Raw genomic sequence first — 17,533 nt, 5'->3', positions numbered from 1 at the left:
CTTTTCTTTTGCACTGGCACCGGAAGCGGTGAAAAATTTCTCGCCGGAAAAAAAATGGTGGTGAAAAATTGTTTGTGGGGGTCTCGCTTTCTGCCACCCATTATAATGAAACCGAATTGAAATTGATGAATTTTTCTGCCGACGTGCGTTGCTGTCCCTCTATTCTACGTGGATCGATCGATAATTTTCGAGACTAGAAATAGAAATTTTGCGGAAACAGTTTCGGAGATCCAATTTCCAAAGCTTTATAAATCGTATACTAAATTGATAAGTGCGCGTCGAATAGAAGCGGTGGTTCTTCAATTTTTACTCGACGATTCGTCAAGGATCACCCGCAGCTGTGTGCGATATATTTCACTGGTAAAAAAAAAAAATTCTATGCGGTCAAACAAAAGCATTGTTCACAATTTTCTTTCCGTATTTTAAAACATGGCAGAAATACAATCTGTTAAAAATCATAGTACACTGAGAAAAATTTCATTTGTTACAGTAACTAAAAAAATTCAGTAAAACAGGTATCGTTAAAAAAAACTGTTTGAATATTGTTAAAATTACGAAAAACGAGGTACGCGTAACCATTTTGCGCTATTACCGATCCTTTTTTGGTGATTGCAATGCAAAATCAGTTTGTTCGGCTTACTCTACTTTTTTAGTTAAACAAGGCTTTAACGTCAATTTATTGTTGCACAACCGTTAAATTCTAGCAACAGTTGCAAGAAAATGTAGTAACAATGATCGTAATGAGAAAGAATAGTAACGGATACTAGACTTTCCGATAACAGCTAGAAAACCAATTTTCATTTTCACCTAGAACTATATTTTTCGATTGTGGTAAAAAATGAAAATAGTTATGGACTAAGCGGTAACCGGAACGAAAAATTTATCTCGGTGTAGGTATACGTATGTATAAACAAGTATAAACATTATGTACAGTGCGGAGCATCGAAAGATGAAAAAAATGAAACTACGCAGGGAATTCAAGACGAATAATGATCCCGACGGGAATTTTGAGGGAAGCTGGGAGCGCGACTAAAAGGGATGTAAATCTAAGCCTGTCTTAGGTATGCGATATTCGTACGCGTTCTGCTGCTTCGAGTCCGAGACAGAGAAGACGAGGGAAATTGATTACCTGCTCTTAAAATTTACTTCTTTCCGTCGTAACTAGCAAGCGACTTCCTGTGAACATCTGTAACTGTCATGGCGCTCCCAGGGAAGGTCCCACCCCCTCGTTTCGAGCTGCACTTTACCAACCCTAATCACTACCCCAACGCTAATTCGAACTTCGACCAGTGATTTCTCAAAGGGTAGCTCCCAGTTTCAAAAATCTCGTTTTCTGGGGCGGATTTCCTTTCTGCCCGTCTTCCCTCGTCGCTGTGTTATAAATTTAGGGCATACCTTTCAAAGTTTTCACACAGATCTATGCTCCGATTTCGTGAATTAACATCACCCGCATAATTCGCCTGAGTAAATGCCGCGGGAATTCAACGATCACGTATCAAGCTGGTTCATTAATATTTCATTGATCTGATGGGCGCTCACTCTGCCCGTCAGCTCATTATTATCTCCATCTCCGATTTGCATGTTGCCAAACATTTGCTCGGATAATATTGGCACGATGCGTTGTAACATTTTGTATTCAGTTTTATATTAATAACGAGATTGAAATGCTAAACGTTGGAACCGAAGCTGCAACCCTGATACATTGAAACCCCTGAAATCGCGCAGCGAGATGTAAAAATAAAAGCGGTGAATAATTGTACAGGCAAAAGTTTGTAGGCACAACAGGATCACCCACGACGAGTGAAAATTAATAGTATTTGGTGGTAAAATTTGAACTGGTCCTTCCCACAAAATCCGGGGTCTCCACCCCTTCGGTCCTTTGTGCGTTTCTACCCTTCCAAAGATTTCGCACGCAACTTTTATTTATAGTCGACGGACACTCCCACGAAGCTTCACGCAGTGATCGAGTTTTAGTGCGGCAGGTCCCCATTTTTTCTTTTTCACTCCTCTTCGTCGTTTTTATTTTTATATTTTTTTACTTTTGAGGAAGCAAAATCCGTCTTCCGAGGCAACATCACGCACAAAGTCCAACCGACGATTCCCATGGACTCGTGCAATTTAAGATGAGCAGATAAGTCCGCACCGCTTTTATGTACCCTGGTAAAATCCAGAATATAAAATAGCTGAAGTATTTGACGGGGGGGGGGGGGGGGGGGGGGAAGGGGTTAAGCGGATTAAATCGAAATTTCGTCAAATAAATCGGAAACATTTCCCCGAAGACCGGTGGAGTTTTTCTTACGTATCCGAAACGGACGCAGAGGAAGGGGTGAAGTCGGAATCTCGACTCGTTCCAAGCTGTTCACCCCCCCCCCCGGTCCTCTTATTAATCATTGTCCGACTACCGAGGTGACATTAAATAAGACATCGCCTTGCGACGTAAGTCACCGCCGCCACACTGTGAGATTAATTTGAGAAACTTTCATGGGTTGCCGTGGGGCCCGCGACGTCGATGCCGCGAGATAAGAAGAGTCACGCTGACGATTATGTCTCCGTTATGGTAAAACCCAGCAATAAGTCTCCTCGAGTCTCGTCGTTTCCCAGCCATAGCGTTAAACTTTTCTACCAGATTGTATTCCACCCACTACCGCGCACACATGTGAATATTACACGCGTATACGCGTGCTTCTTTTTCTAAAGGCAAGGTGAAAAGCAAGGTTTTCAATTCCCTTCCTGCAGGGTGTTATAATTATCACCGTGAGGTCCGGAGTAGGGTTAATTTCACCCCTTGACCGAGTGCATTATTATATCCTGACTCCTCGCTGCTTCCATTCCTTTTTCTCAAAAAATTTCTCTCTATTTATTAATAAATCGCGTTCATTATTTGATGAAGTGCGGTGGGTCGATCTATCAAAGGTCGCTTGCCGCTGACTTATGTGGGGGCAGCCAGGCGCACCTTCTGATAAATGGTTCCCTAATGCCCACTGGTTCAGATCTTGTAATATATATCTGTTCGTGCGGCCAGCGGTCCAGCAGATATATTGCCACTGGCCAACCCTTATTTATAACTTATTCTCTCATCTCTCCGAACCCCGCGATACGGATACGTTAGTGTCCTTCTGCGGTCGGTTGAAAATTTTACAAAATTACCTTACCGCCGTTCCTTTTCATTCGGCGCACGCGCGTTTTTCACCCGTCACAAAACGATTTTCAATTCGCACAGATCACGTGTGCCTTTTTAATTCAATAAGAGACGTTGTATCGGAGAAGGAATAATCATGATTATTATTATTTTTCTTCCAGGTAGCCAAAGACGCGCCAGTTTCTTTTTTCCTCTTCTTCGTCGCTCGGATCCTTTACGCATCGGCCAACACCCGTTTCCCCGTGTATTTTTTGCAGGTATCTATAGAAGAGAGTTTTGAGGGTGGTTATACGCGGGATCGCTGACTACCTCATAATGGCGCTTGCTTGTTATTTGTTGTTGAAATAACACGCTGTCAGTTATGGGATATGCTAAATATACACCGCATTTCGAATGAGGATCGATCAAACGCCGTATATTGTGAATTGTAGAAGCTGCACCGGTGCTGAAAGGTTGTCCAGTGTGCACCCCCTTACGAGCTCCGACCCATACCTAGACGTCGTTTGACCGTCTCATTTTCCTTTCTCCCGCAGTGATGATTTTTAACATTTTAGAATCGATCCTCAAACCGAGGTTGCAGGGTGTTCGGGACTCATCGCGTCACGAGCAGACCCGAACATCCAACAAAAAGGGCCAGACAAGAACTCTTCTTTTTAGTTCTGTCGCTGAGTTTGATTCAGTGGCGTTAAGACGTGCGAAGAATTTGGCATGAGATTTTTTATTCCTCGTACCGTCTTCTTCCCTCTCGTTTACACGTTCGCCGGCTATTGCGTGGTTCTCTCCTTCTCTCTCTCTCTCTCTCTCTTCTCATCCCCGCGAGCCTCTCGGCGAGTCGATTATTTGGTCCAGCGAGTAAGTCAGTAACACTATGCGACCGCCGGTGTCAGCTTCTAAACTACACGACGAGAGAGTTTGTTTCAAGTTCGGACATTCCTTGATCAGAGGGACACCCAACACCCTCCAGTGTCGACACACCACCCGTAGCCGAGCCGATCGATGCCCAAAATATCGCGGGTGGTCCTCGGGTGGTCGACAACCGTGAGATCGTATCTCAATGAGAAGTAAGTCAACCCAGGTCATCCTGGACCAGAAACCGAGCGAACATGACCCCAAAAACCTCTAACTCCAGAATACACCTTCGGACTGCGGGGTAAATAAAGGTCAGATAAAATCGGTACATTGTTCGGGCCTGGTCTTGGATTCGAATGAGTCGATCGCGTTGACGGTCATTTCTTTTGCCATTTCTTTCTACACGTAGCTGTTACTCTGCCCGGTGCACCTTGGCATCAAACGCCTTTACAAACGCAGCTCCAGCCGACCGTGGGTGAGAAAATTCTTCAAGTGTTATTAAGAAGCTTTCTTCGCGGTACCCGTGCACCAAACTTGGTCCGAGTTCATTAACACCGTGCTTGCACCGTAAGTGGCGTTCTTTGCTCAACGCGATATGGTTAACGCCCGATTGATCATCGCTGGGAAAATACCTGTGAGGAGGGATTGTTGAGTTTCAAGAAGCTCGTTCGCACGTAAAACTCGCAGGCATATTGGGTTATATGTAGGTACTACCTGTACGCGCGACTCGATTACTTGTACAAAGTGTTCAACGAACCAGTACGCACACCGCGGTGCCTTCGCATGCGAGTACATAGCTGGTGATACGTGCACGAGCACAAGGGAGGCAGAAGCATCGCGAGCGTGTTACGAAAAATTGGACCATTGAGGTGAGTGCATGCATGGAATGAATCACGGCACGATGTACGTTCGGTTGAAAGTAACGACCTACCACCTTCTCATCTGTTATACGAACAATGGCCGGAGCGTTGAGTGGCGTAATTGCCGGCACTCGATAAACGGAGAGAAATAAAGAGAGAGCACCATCGTTCTGCCACCGGACTGCATGTTCGATAACAAACACATATTGCACAGTTGCACAGGTATGGGTGTAGTATACGAAAATTTGTACCAAAGGTACTCTGTTCTGTGACGAGATTTCTTCGACCCTTGTATCAACAATGCGTTCGCAAATATTATTCGCTGCCCGTTGTTTAGCTTCGGAACAATGGAGCGAAGGGGTGTCGATACGAGGGGATGCTTTGGTACCACGTGACGAGGGTGTAAAGCGATAGTGGATGTTGATCGCTGGCAACGGGGATCATCGGGTTTTTTCATTCTTACGAATTATCGTCAGGTTTCATAATTCGTTTTTATTTCGCAACTCGTACGTGTACCTTGGAGTGAAATGGAAATACGGGATAAAAATATACCGTGATTAAGTGATCTGAAAGAAAATTGACCGGAGCTTAAAGCCCTTGACTTTTTTTTTTTTTATCTCACTCCTTAGCCGACAGACCACAGTTCTATGGCTGAATATTAACTCGTTTTTACCGGATAATCAGACAGTGTTGTAAAGGTATAATTCCTGGCGACAACTGTAGCGTAAGTTCTTTGTCCAGGAAGAGTGAAAGAGAGAAATAGAAAGAGAGAGAGAGAGAGAGAGAGAGAGATAGATAGAAGGGGGTCAGCGGTGGGACATAAGAAGAACCGGCTTAGGGTGCAGGAGAGAAGCTGAACCGTGTGAACGGATTATTAGTTGCATCTGCATAAATCATAGGACTTATAAGGATCCGGATCTAACAATATGCGAGTCTCGAAGTCAGTGGCGCTCCGATCAAAGGGCTGCTTCTTTTTCTTGCAGGAGAGGTAATAATTCAGGAAGCAACCTGAATGCGATATTAACGAAATAAAAGAACGTTGTAAAGATGAAACCGATATAATATACCGTAATAATTTTCACCACACGTTTGTCATCGAGCCGCGTATTATAAATTTGTACAGTTTAATGGATTTTATTAGAATTTAACGTGACTAATGCGCCGAATCGTTCCGTGTTATCCTTGTTTTTGTAATACCGTTGCCTTTATTATATGCATACGTCAAAGTGCATGAGTTACGTGCGTTACGCGGGTTCCGACGTTACAACTAATTATATTATGAACATATCTGATAAATAATCGGGAGCAAAGTCGCGTCGGAGATTCCGAAAGGTTCGAATACATTCGGAGTTATCGTAATATGTATAATTTGTGAACGTAACTCGAGCACTGCACAGCTTCGGTATATAATAGCAGGTGGACCCAGGGCATTGTATTTTAATTCAACGATGAAAGCTTGCGCGTATCATGCAAAATTATGCTAACATATTCGCTTATCTTTTGATACATTTGTCGGAAACAGCAGGTGAGTTTCATACTAGCGTTGTCCTATGTACCTCACGGTGACAAATCGACTCGATCCGTAATTCTGTAATATAGGGTAATTCTACTTGTACCATGCATTTATGCTTTAGCAAGAATCAGCCCAAAACATACCGAGTTACGCGACTCTCAGCTACTTCGTTGATTTAAAAATTAATAATCGATCGGGTCGGCGGTGCAGGAGCGAAAAATTTTGCCTTAGAGTTGCAAAAATGTCCCAGTGTAATAATTTTACGTTGGTCCGTATGTAATTTGCTCGAAGCATCCGATGTCGCGAATTTCGAACATCGATATAACGACACGGTCAACGGTCACTTAATCAAAAATTCTGAGTGATTCTTAAGAGTTTTTTTTCCCTTGAGCGCTGGCCACCCACGTGGTATTTAATAATTCATAAGCATAGACGCTATAACATCTCTATTTGCAAACTGAAATCTTAGCAGGCAGCCGCCCCCGGAATCATCAACTAGTTTTTGACCTATCTCATAAATAACTTTGAGTTTCGGTCAGAACGCAGCTATTTTTTTGGTGTAGGTACCATACCTTATACGGACGTAGAAAGAAGTTTATGCTCTATTTTTAATTATACCGAAAACCCGCCCAAACACAGAACTACTTTCGCCCAAAATTCTCCGCGATCAGACACGTCGTCGTTTCTTTCCGTGATCTCGCATACAAAGTTGCGCCCATTTTCCACCTTCACAATCCTGAAGGCATAGCTCTGAAAACCATTATAACTTATCGGAGAACACAGTGTAATTATCACCCATTGACGTGAGATTTCACGTATTTGACAAGTTAATATCGCGGTATACCCTTTTTCCGATATTAAACGCGTTCGATTCTTTCGTTATACGCGTATAATAACAGGCTGCAGCGAAAGCGTATACAGCCACAGATCCAAGGGTGACCTTCTTCACGCGATGAAAAGCAAACAGAAAAAAAGAAAAAAAAAAAAAAACTGTTTGTTAAGAAAATTTAATTGCTTCGTTATATCTCGTGCGTGTGTACGTTATATTAACAACGTCATAAGCATCTGGCCGTTGGCCAGTTTAACGTTATTATATACATATATTCTCTTTCACACGCAATGGAACAAAGTTATGGCCAAAATTCGTTCGGAATGAGGCAGAATCAAAAGGACCCTCCCCTTCTCCTTGTCCTCCTCTCAAACCATTTACACTCTAACCATAATTTTTAGGACTGGGCTAAGTTCGTCCAAAGACAAAACACAACAAATATGATAATTACAAAATACACAATACACGGGATAAGATTCATTAGATGATTAAAGTAAGTAAATTCTAAGCAGACTGGGAAAACCGTATGTGCAACCAATTTAACGTGAATAAACAAGAATTAACTAATCAAAAGGACTCGTCTTGAGCGTGAGGAAGTGGTCCAATTACCTGGTAATCAGCGTACGATATGCAGCCGCCCGTATAACGCGTGAGCAAAGTATCGCGTTTCAAGGTGCGAACTGCGTCTTCGGTTGCAGCAAGATTTCATAATTGCCACACGAGCTTGCAACGAGCAACGGTTTAATAATTTGGAAAGGCCGAGGGAGATGCGAAACTAATTACGTCGAGCATTCGAGACTTCCGATATTTGCCGTTCGTTCAGTGCTCTGAAATAATTCGGACACGTGTTTGGATCTCGGGGTTTCACCGCTGCACGTGGTCTAGAAAAGCATTCCTGTCATAGTGCCCGGTTTACACGCAGGTATAATGATGAGCGAACAATTAAACCCGCAGGCCTGTGTATAAACACGTGCCGAAATGAACGTGCTGGGTTTATTATAAATGCATTAAATTATATCGTTGGACAAATTTGATAATTTTTTTCATCCAACGCGAAAGTTGCTTCATGCATATTGTATAATCAGACGCGAAGTGCGACGTCGATACGACAATTCGGTACGTATAATACAATGTGTTATACATATATGTATGTATAAGAGCTGAACGGGTTTTGGCGACGCCTAAGGCGGTTTATAATCAGGGTTAACAACCGGCTGAAAAACAAATAACTCGTAGGGACTACGCGGGGAGAAATCTGTAATGCTAATACAAACGCTGCACCCCAATTTACTAAACCAACGCCCTGGACGCAGCAGCATAGGTATCGTTTCGTTCTGCATTCGGGCCAATTCTTAAACGGTATTATACACCAGTTATAGCTATCATCAAATATTTATTCAATTATCCACCGTAATCTTGTACTCGACCGATTAGCTCTCTTATTGATTCGTAAATTATCGATCCTCATTCAAGTTTCGTCAAAACGGAGAGCAGGGAGGAAAATACTCGAACGAATTATTCACCGAGACGGTTTTTCGAGGGGAATTATAATTCGTGCGAAATTTTTCCCTCTTACTTTACGCGCCGGCAGGACGAAAATAAACGCAAGTTCATCGGATCCAAGGTTAAAGAATAAGATAATGAAAAAGCACGAAGGAACGCCCCTTTGTTGGTTTATAAGCGTTTTATCGGACTATCAAATAACACTGATGCCGACTCGATCTAGCTTCGTATAATTAGAGGGAATATATAATAACAGCCTTCTCCCAACAACTTAACCTTAATTGCTTTATTAGATTAGCCGATCACCTCTCCGCGAACCAAACCCAGAGTCGTCTTGCACCGTCTGCCTCAAATTTTACCTGATGCGTTATACGATAATGCATTAAGCTCGCGTGACCGTGAATACATGCTTTTCAACAATATAATAAATACACAATACGCAGCAGCGATCCCGACCATAGATACATTCTTCAACTTGAGTTCAATTTGGCCTCGACCAATTTCTCACCATGAGGTTGACACTGCGGTAACCTTTGGGATTGAAAAAGTACACGGCAAGAATTTAGGAAGATATCGAATGCTGCCGAGTTACGTTCAGTCCGGAGAGGATGTAGTCGGTGTTCAAGTAATTTGAACCGTTCTATAGTTTACACGCAATTAAAACGTTAGGTGCCGATACTAATTGAGTCCGACATTTCCAGCGGAATTCCGTACTTTTGTAAAAGCGATAAGCATAGTTAAAAAAAAAAAAAAAACTAATCAACTTATTCAATAAAGATACAAACTTCAATTTTAAGCAATTAAAGCATCGATTAATAATCGGCAAATATTAAAATACAGTGAATTGCGTAACATCGCATAATTCGCTGAGAAATTAACGTTCGACCATCGTCACTTTATGAGCTGTACTCTGAATTGAACATTTTGTATAACGTACCGACCAGCAGTACAAGGCAAACCGTTAAAAGTATGTCGTAAACGACGTAGGCGTTTCGCCTCGTCCTTACGCCTTGTGCGATATTTCATTTTATTTCCACCGTTGAAACATAACGTGCATTAATACTGTATGTATACACGTGTTACTCAAACCTCGGTTCAAACTCACCACCGAGCTACGAGTTCGCGTGATTTGTGACCAGAAACAAATTGCTGTGGGTTACGAATTTTACACCGCTTCTCATTCGCAGCTAATTATACTTGGGTGTCTTCATTTTCCCACCTCGCCCACCGCACGCGCTGATATTGCCCACCTCGCGAGGCACGTCGTGCAATGGCGAAGTAGGAGAAGAAATTGTAGGCAATATTTTTTTTAAACAAATAAATACTCATGAAATTTTTCGTTGCCCGGTATTATTCACGTTGTTATATTATTGTTTAATTAAATGAAAAATTATGCGTCGTACAGGAGGTGATGGCGAGATAAAGTTACAGCAGGTGAATAAGCGTGAACAAGCGGAGAGTAAGCGAGTAGAAAAATGTTAATTTGAATAACCGCAAGATATGGTGTCGAATTTTTATTATAATACCTAACACCGAAAGTCAATCGAGTGTGTCGTTGATAATGGAGCGTGTACGTGTGCGTTGGGTGCGCGGCATGCCGAGGTTAACGTTTGCCTTTTTAAACTTTTTCTTACGCTCTTTCGTCTTCTCGCTCTCCCCCGGTGAACGAAAGTCGAAACTGGACTTTGGCCATAATTCGGAGCGCTTGGTCCATATGGGACAGGAAGCCGTATAACATAGCGCCGCGACAAAAGGCTTTTGGGCACCTGCTGGATCGCCGGATCGCACAGATGCTGCTTGCCGCTTGATTATACAAATGAGTTGCTCACCGGAACCACCCGCCGCTCTTATATATACATATAGACAAATACCGACCTTCCGTAAGACGCAAGGAAGACTTAAGCCTTGGGCCGTTAGACATTGCGGAACCCAAGGATCGTCGTTCGGCCAGACCGTGTTCGAAGGGATCCGGAGAAGCATCCGAGGGCGATTTCGCCTCTCAAAGACCGACGAGCTTCGTGCTAACAGAATTGGGCAGCAGAAATTACTTTCGTCATTTCATTACCCGTAAATTACAATTACTGTGAATAACTGTAATATTTAGTAACTAATTACAATTGCGGGAAATAATTATAAATTTTGATTTACCAATTACAGTTAGTATAAACAATTGTAATTTTATGATTATCAACTACAATTACTCGAAATAATTGTAATTTTTTTGTTGTCAATTAAAATTACTTGAAAAAATTGTAATTTTTTTGCTACTAATTACAATTACTTGGAACAATTGTAATTTTTCTGTTATCCATTACAATTAATGGAAATGATTATGTTTTTTTTTCAAATTTCAATTGTTTTTCATAATTTATTTAAACAAATTACCTTTGGAAACGTAATGTCGAATTCTCAACATAATTTCAAATTCCGAAAACATCGGGAACTTCATGGAGCTTACATATTCACATTGACTGGTCAAGCAAATTATTTAAACAAATTAATTTTTCAAAGTAATGTGAAATCCTTGATCAGCTACCCAAAAAACTTTGGTAACCATAGCCCATTCACATATTGACTGTAAAAGACTCGTTCCGATCACACCATTTGAATACTCCAAAAACGGAGTAAATTTATTTGTCTATTTGTTATTATTTCACAGGAATAACGTTAGAGAAAAAAATTCAATTGGACCACATCGTGTGGTTTACAATTACTCAAAAGAATTTTAATAATGTCTGATTTAATTACAATCACTGAGGATAATTGAAATGATTTCTGATTAAATTCCAATCACTGAAAGTAATTTTGATAAACTTTGATTAAATTCAAATTACTCAGTGTATTTTTAATGAAATCCAATTCAATTACAATTACTGGAAATAATTTCGATGGACTCTGAGTCAAATACAATTATCAAAAGTAATTTCACTGAACTCCGATTCAATTATTATTACTGAAAATAATTTTAATGGAATTCGATGTCATTAAAAATTATCCTTAGTGATTTGTAATTGTTAATTTTTTATTACAATTTTGCCCAACACTGCGTGCTAATTGGTAAAAGCGCAATTATTTTGTTTCATTTTACCGCGCCAGGTCCGTGTCACTTAATGTTTCACACAAGTATAATCCTTCAGTGTTTGCAGCGTGAAAATATCTTTTCTCTTCAATCGTTTCTGTCCGAATTTCCTCCCCCTCACCCCTATTCCTTAATTTCCGCCATCAAGTCCCTAATTTGGATCTTTGGCCGTAAATCAAACCGGGTCTAATAGCCGAAAGGGCTAATCTAATGACCGAGGAGCTTGTGATAGGTTGCAGTGTGAATTTTTTACTTCGGTGTATGTGTATTTATGAGAGAAGCGAACCAGCGAAATATCCCGTCTGCGTTGGGTTAACGCGCCTCGTTCGCGAGTCTAGGTGTTTCGTTTTATATAGACGCGTCGAAAGGATCTGACAATACGAGTCTAGCTTCAGCTATATTTATGAGTTGTGTCAGGCAAAAGTGGGGAAAACCTTTGTCGGCTTTTTCCCGGCGAACTGACCGTGACGTTTCGGGTCATCGGTTTTGTCACATTTTCCAAAAAATTTTACCCCAAGATCGGTTCTGCTTCCCACTCGCGGCTCGAATCAGCCTTTGTCTTTAATAGACTGTGGCTAATACCTCAAAGGACCGTTTTAGGATCCGCTCCTAATAACCGAAGAGACTTGTACCTAGACCATGACCTTTCGGACTTGTTTCAACCAATTACCAGCTATTTTGAAAAAGAGGGAAACCTCAATTTTTGTCTCTTGTCTCCGCTGGATGTATAATTACCAGGTTTCAGGTACCTGTGCCATAATCCGTCCAATTATTATTTCCTCCATTTTCTCTCCCGCAAGTCTCTTCGAGCCTACAAAGACTTTTTTCGCATAGATCAATTAATAGAGTAATTACATGGTCTCCCAGAGTATATTAGACACCGGCAAACGGCCGATAATTTGGCATTCTTTTTCCATCTCCTGTTTCTTATACTCGACGTTGCGTTGATATTTTCACGACCCGGAAAACCCGCAGAGCACGATGGTCATTATTCCAGCAGCAAAATAGCCGTTGGCGAGCTCGTGTGTCTTATTTTTGTGGAAAGCAGCCGGAGAATGGTGAGAATAGAGTTTTGCCCGAAGGTGGCGAAGTTCGGAAACGCTTTTCCGTTCGTTCTTAATTACCCGAAGCACGTGAGTTAATGATTTTGGCGGACATCCCGGTTCTAAATTAACCTGTAAAACGTCACACCGCATTTACTTTCGCATTAGCCACTCCTCCTAATCGTTCCAAGCCACATCCATTGTTTTCCACCGAGAGAGAAGGGCATAAATTTTCCCCGCGTTAATTCATGTATACAGAAGGCGGTTTTATACATGAATTTTTCCCTCTTTCTGGACGCACAAGGCCCACCCATGAAGTCCGGCTCCCTGCGTCGTTAGCTGGCTCATCTCGAACGGAACTTACCGCGCTCTGATCGGGGGTGAATTGAGAGAAACAGACTTTGTAGACTCGTGATTTTTTACCCCTTCAGCCCGACTTTGGACCCCGGTCACCGAATTCCGGCGATTACGGCTCCTTGAAACAAGCTTCTGGTACAGAGATCGGCTCTCGGTGTGAGATCGTGTGCAGCGGATAAGGAGGTATAAGGAAGCTGGGACCACCCGTGCGGTATTTGGAGGTACGTAGGTATACACCTTCGGTGATTGGAAGGACGCCGCGCCTGCGGTGTCCAGTGTCGAAGGAGGAATGTTAACACCTGTAAGCATTAATGGTAGACACGCTCTGTTTAGGCAGTGCTGCTGTTGCCGCTGCCGTTGCTGTCCGAGTAAGCCTGCGCCTGATTCAAGCGTGCCTCAGCCTATCCAAAATATGCCGTATTATTTACCCACAGAATTAAGAAACAACGGATTACACGACGGCCTGCTTAGGAAGCTGCAGCGCTACTTTACCACCCAGACCTCGATTCGATCGACGCGTAAACCTGGAGGATTGATTAATCGATCGACTCTGTGTGTGAAAATTGTTGAACTTTCGAGAATCCTGAAGAAGGTGCGACTGGACGTATATCCACGGCTATGGTGAATCCGTTCGGTATCCGAGAGTTGTTAGTGACAGTTTGTTAAACCGATGCATATTCAGTGCCTAATTCCACTTTTGTACACGGAGCTGAGGAAAGGAAAGGAAACGAAGAAGTTGAGGGTGGAAATGGTAAATCTCTTTTTAGTCCTGGCTGTAGCCGAACATTATGCGGTGGTAATCTGATCACGTTAATCAGGTTTAAAAACACTGTGGCAACACCATAGAAACACGATGGGTAAACACCGTAGTCGTCCCAAACTATCATTCGGTCGCCTCGTCTTCGCACCTATTTCAACACGGCTTTATCGAGGATCGAATCAGCCGGTATTTGTCTCCTAAACGAGGATTTTAGGCACCATTTCACCCGCCCGTCCTCAAGGGCCGAACGGTCTGACCGTGATCTGGATCTTGGACCATTAATTGTTTTACAACAGGACCCGTCCGTGTTTTACACGGTGCGATAAATGCTTCCACAATATCGCGGCGACATTCCTCCTCGAGGTTTAACCATATATTACACTGTGGGAGAACGATACTATCCGAAAATTCGACTCGCGTCAAATTGGACGTGATCATTTTTCTCCCCCTTTGCTTCCATCTTTTTTTCCTCGAGTTTTCCCCAACGAGCGAAATCCACGCAACTCTTTGGAATTCGTTACCGAACCGAAGGAGCTCGCTCTCGCCATCGGGAATTCCCACGAAACGAGTTTTCGGTTCACACAAACGCTCTGACCGGTAATTGATATTTACGGGGAGGGGGGGGGGGCATATTATAAGAGGAGAAAAAAGACGAGAGTCTTTTACCGCGTTCAAGTACCTCTCGGACCCGAGAGCCGGACAGCCGCGGTGAATTTTCTAAAGTTCACAAGTGCTTCCGAATTTCTTGAGCAAACAGTAACCGCGCTGTTTTCATTCCTGAATGAGACGGCAATATTTGCGCCAAGACAATTAACCTGAACGAGGCTTTTCAACACCGTAGAAAATCGTTCCCTCCCGACGCTGCGCGGTCAGTTTCTCCGACCCTCGTGCTAAAAATTAGCCGCAATCAGTTGCGACTTCTGACCGCGTTACGGAAAATTTGCGAAGGTTCTCAACGAAGAGGAGACGAACGGAAAATATACGATATTATTTCGGATAGCCAGCCGGATCGTAATAACTGTGTATAAAAAAAAAAAAAGAATGAAAAGAAAATACGAAAAAAAAAGAAAGAAATCATCAGCCGCACCGTTCCCGAAAAATTTGGCGCCGAGTATACATCGAGATAATGGCTTAATCGAGGGTAAACTGTCGAATTCGGGGTTGCTCCGGATTCGAGGGACGCCCACATCCGCCAGTCGGGCGTCAGCCATATATCGGTAAATGTTTGTTGGTTTTACTGACGTAATTAACTCCGTTTACCCCCGCGTGATCCGGCCCGTGATCCGTTCGCTATCATAATTGGGCTGCAATAAATCTCCGATCGTCTGCGGGGCCAATTTTCTATACGGGAATAACCTGCTCCAAAAACCACGCTGCGGTAACGGATCTCTGAGTCGTAAGTCTCGGAACCCGCCTCATTTATCCGCACTAAAATCTCTCCGGCGTACAGCCTCGTCCCGTACTACTCACAATGCGTATACCACGCTCCTCTTCCCAAGGGTCCACGTTTCCATTACGTAACTCGACCCCCTCCCCGTAACTTTCATTCATGCAAGTTCATTCAGCCCTTCTCTGTCGCATGCCGATGATCCTCGTACCGTGTAACTCGTTCGATTTCCGTACCGATTTTCGCCTAATCCCAACTTTTTCTCAACACTTACCACGCGAATATGATCGATTTATCGATGAGCGGTCGCATTATACGTACATCCGACAGGATTGAAAGCGATAGTCTATTCTCCCCGAATGAACTGTAACCGATCTACGAAACGGGTACATGGTACATACATATATACCTATATGGATATATTATATGCATCGTGAAAACAGAAACGATCGAAAGATCTTTTTTTACGATATCCTAACTTCCGGTCGAAAATTTCTTGACATATTGTCATAATATACCGTATACCTTTGTTTCTTTATTTTTTTTTTATTTTTCTTTTTTTCTTTCAACCTCTCCCAGCGATCGTTTCGACGCGGGTTTCGTAGAAGGGTTGCGCGGGGTCGATTCACCACGGTGAAAAAATTAACTTTTTGGAAAGTCACGCGTCACATGGGATCTCGTCATCGGAACCAGGCAGGCATCCTTCGGAAGGATCATCCAGCGGCAGGGATGAAATCTTGAAGCTGTCAGTCGGATTGCGCGCCAACTGGCATCGGTACCGTTGTCCATTCATCCCGGCTGAATAGAGGCGAAGGCTACGCGTTCGGTGCTCCTCGAAACGACCGTATAGAAACTCCTTGGCGATTCATTAATTCACAAGAAACCCATTACGAAAACGGAAACTTGGTAGACCTTCTCCCCCTTATCCCCTACGATTTTACCTCAAACAAACAAACAAACAAACAAACAAACAAACAAACAGACAGACAAACGGATAGTTTTCATTCCGTCGTTCGCTTGGTAGACAGAGTTTCCGATCTCCTCGTATACGTACAACAAACCCTGACAGTTCTCCAAGTTTGATACGACATGGCGTTGGTCTTCCTGATCGAACGAACCGACAGTCCTCCTCCTCCTCCTCCTCCTCCTCATCCACGAAGGTGTGTTTTGGGGTGGTTTTGTCGGGGGTTGGCGGGAGCCGAGATGAGCGCAAAAGAAGGAGAGCGAGCCCGAGGTGAGGAGATAAAAGAAGAAGGAAGAAGGAGGCAGAAAGTGGGTAATAGTCGAGGGCGCGCGCGGGCCGCATCAGAGGGAGGCCGCCATATGGGGAGCATACGGCGAGCAGACTACTCCCTCTCCCTCAAGGGTTTAATCTACTGACAAACTACTGTCGAAAAAATCAGGTGGCTATTTGCGTCTTATACCACTCCGGCTTTCCAAAGGGGGTGTCCCTGTCTCTCTTCCCCCTCCCCCCCTCTTGAATTCTCTCTTCGACCCATTGTCCAAGTCACCCGCAACCACGGAGTACAATTGTTTCCCATTGTTACCAAAAATCTCCTCTACTTACGTTAATAGCAAGACCTTCGATTGCGCAAACCATACTCATTACTCGACTATACGTATACTACCAGATACGAAAATATACGTATATGGATAACAAGTTACCTATACACGGTATACACGGCTATCGTTTCTCGAGGTGTGCTTCGATCTTGAGATAATATCACGTGAGAGAGGTTGGTGGAATTGTATACGTATTACATATTTAAATTTTTTTTTTTTTGCATCCTCACTCCGCAGACATACACACACATGGTCGACGGGTGAGTTTTTAGATAGAAAGAAGATTAGTCTCCATTTTTTTAAAAATGTTTATCCAAGCTTACGCGAACGGCTGTATGTGCCGATGTAATAATGAGCTGATTAATAGGACGGAAACAAAGGTGGTTATACTCTGATTCAAATTCAAATTAATCGTTTAATTTATCACTCACTCTTACTTTCTTCCTCCGCTGCATGCTTATAGTTCGGTTAAACTAGCACAGCATCACAAATCACCGCTGGGTAACAGGAAGTTAGTCCTCGTCGAACAAAAAAGTGTTCAAAAAGTGTAGCTTGTTTTTTACAATTCTCGCTGGAGTTATGTATTTAAAAGGCATTTTGTAAAGAGCGACGCGTCGATTTATAATAAGATTCTTCGACTCGTTGAAAAGA

The sequence above is a fragment of the Neodiprion pinetum genome, chromosome 1 (assembly GCF_021155775.2).
Source record: "Neodiprion pinetum isolate iyNeoPine1 chromosome 1, iyNeoPine1.2, whole genome shotgun sequence".
NCBI lineage: Eukaryota > Metazoa > Arthropoda > Insecta > Hymenoptera > Diprionidae > Neodiprion > Neodiprion pinetum.
The sequence above is the reverse complement of the archived record's forward strand: the minus strand, read 5'-3'. Positions refer to the sequence as shown.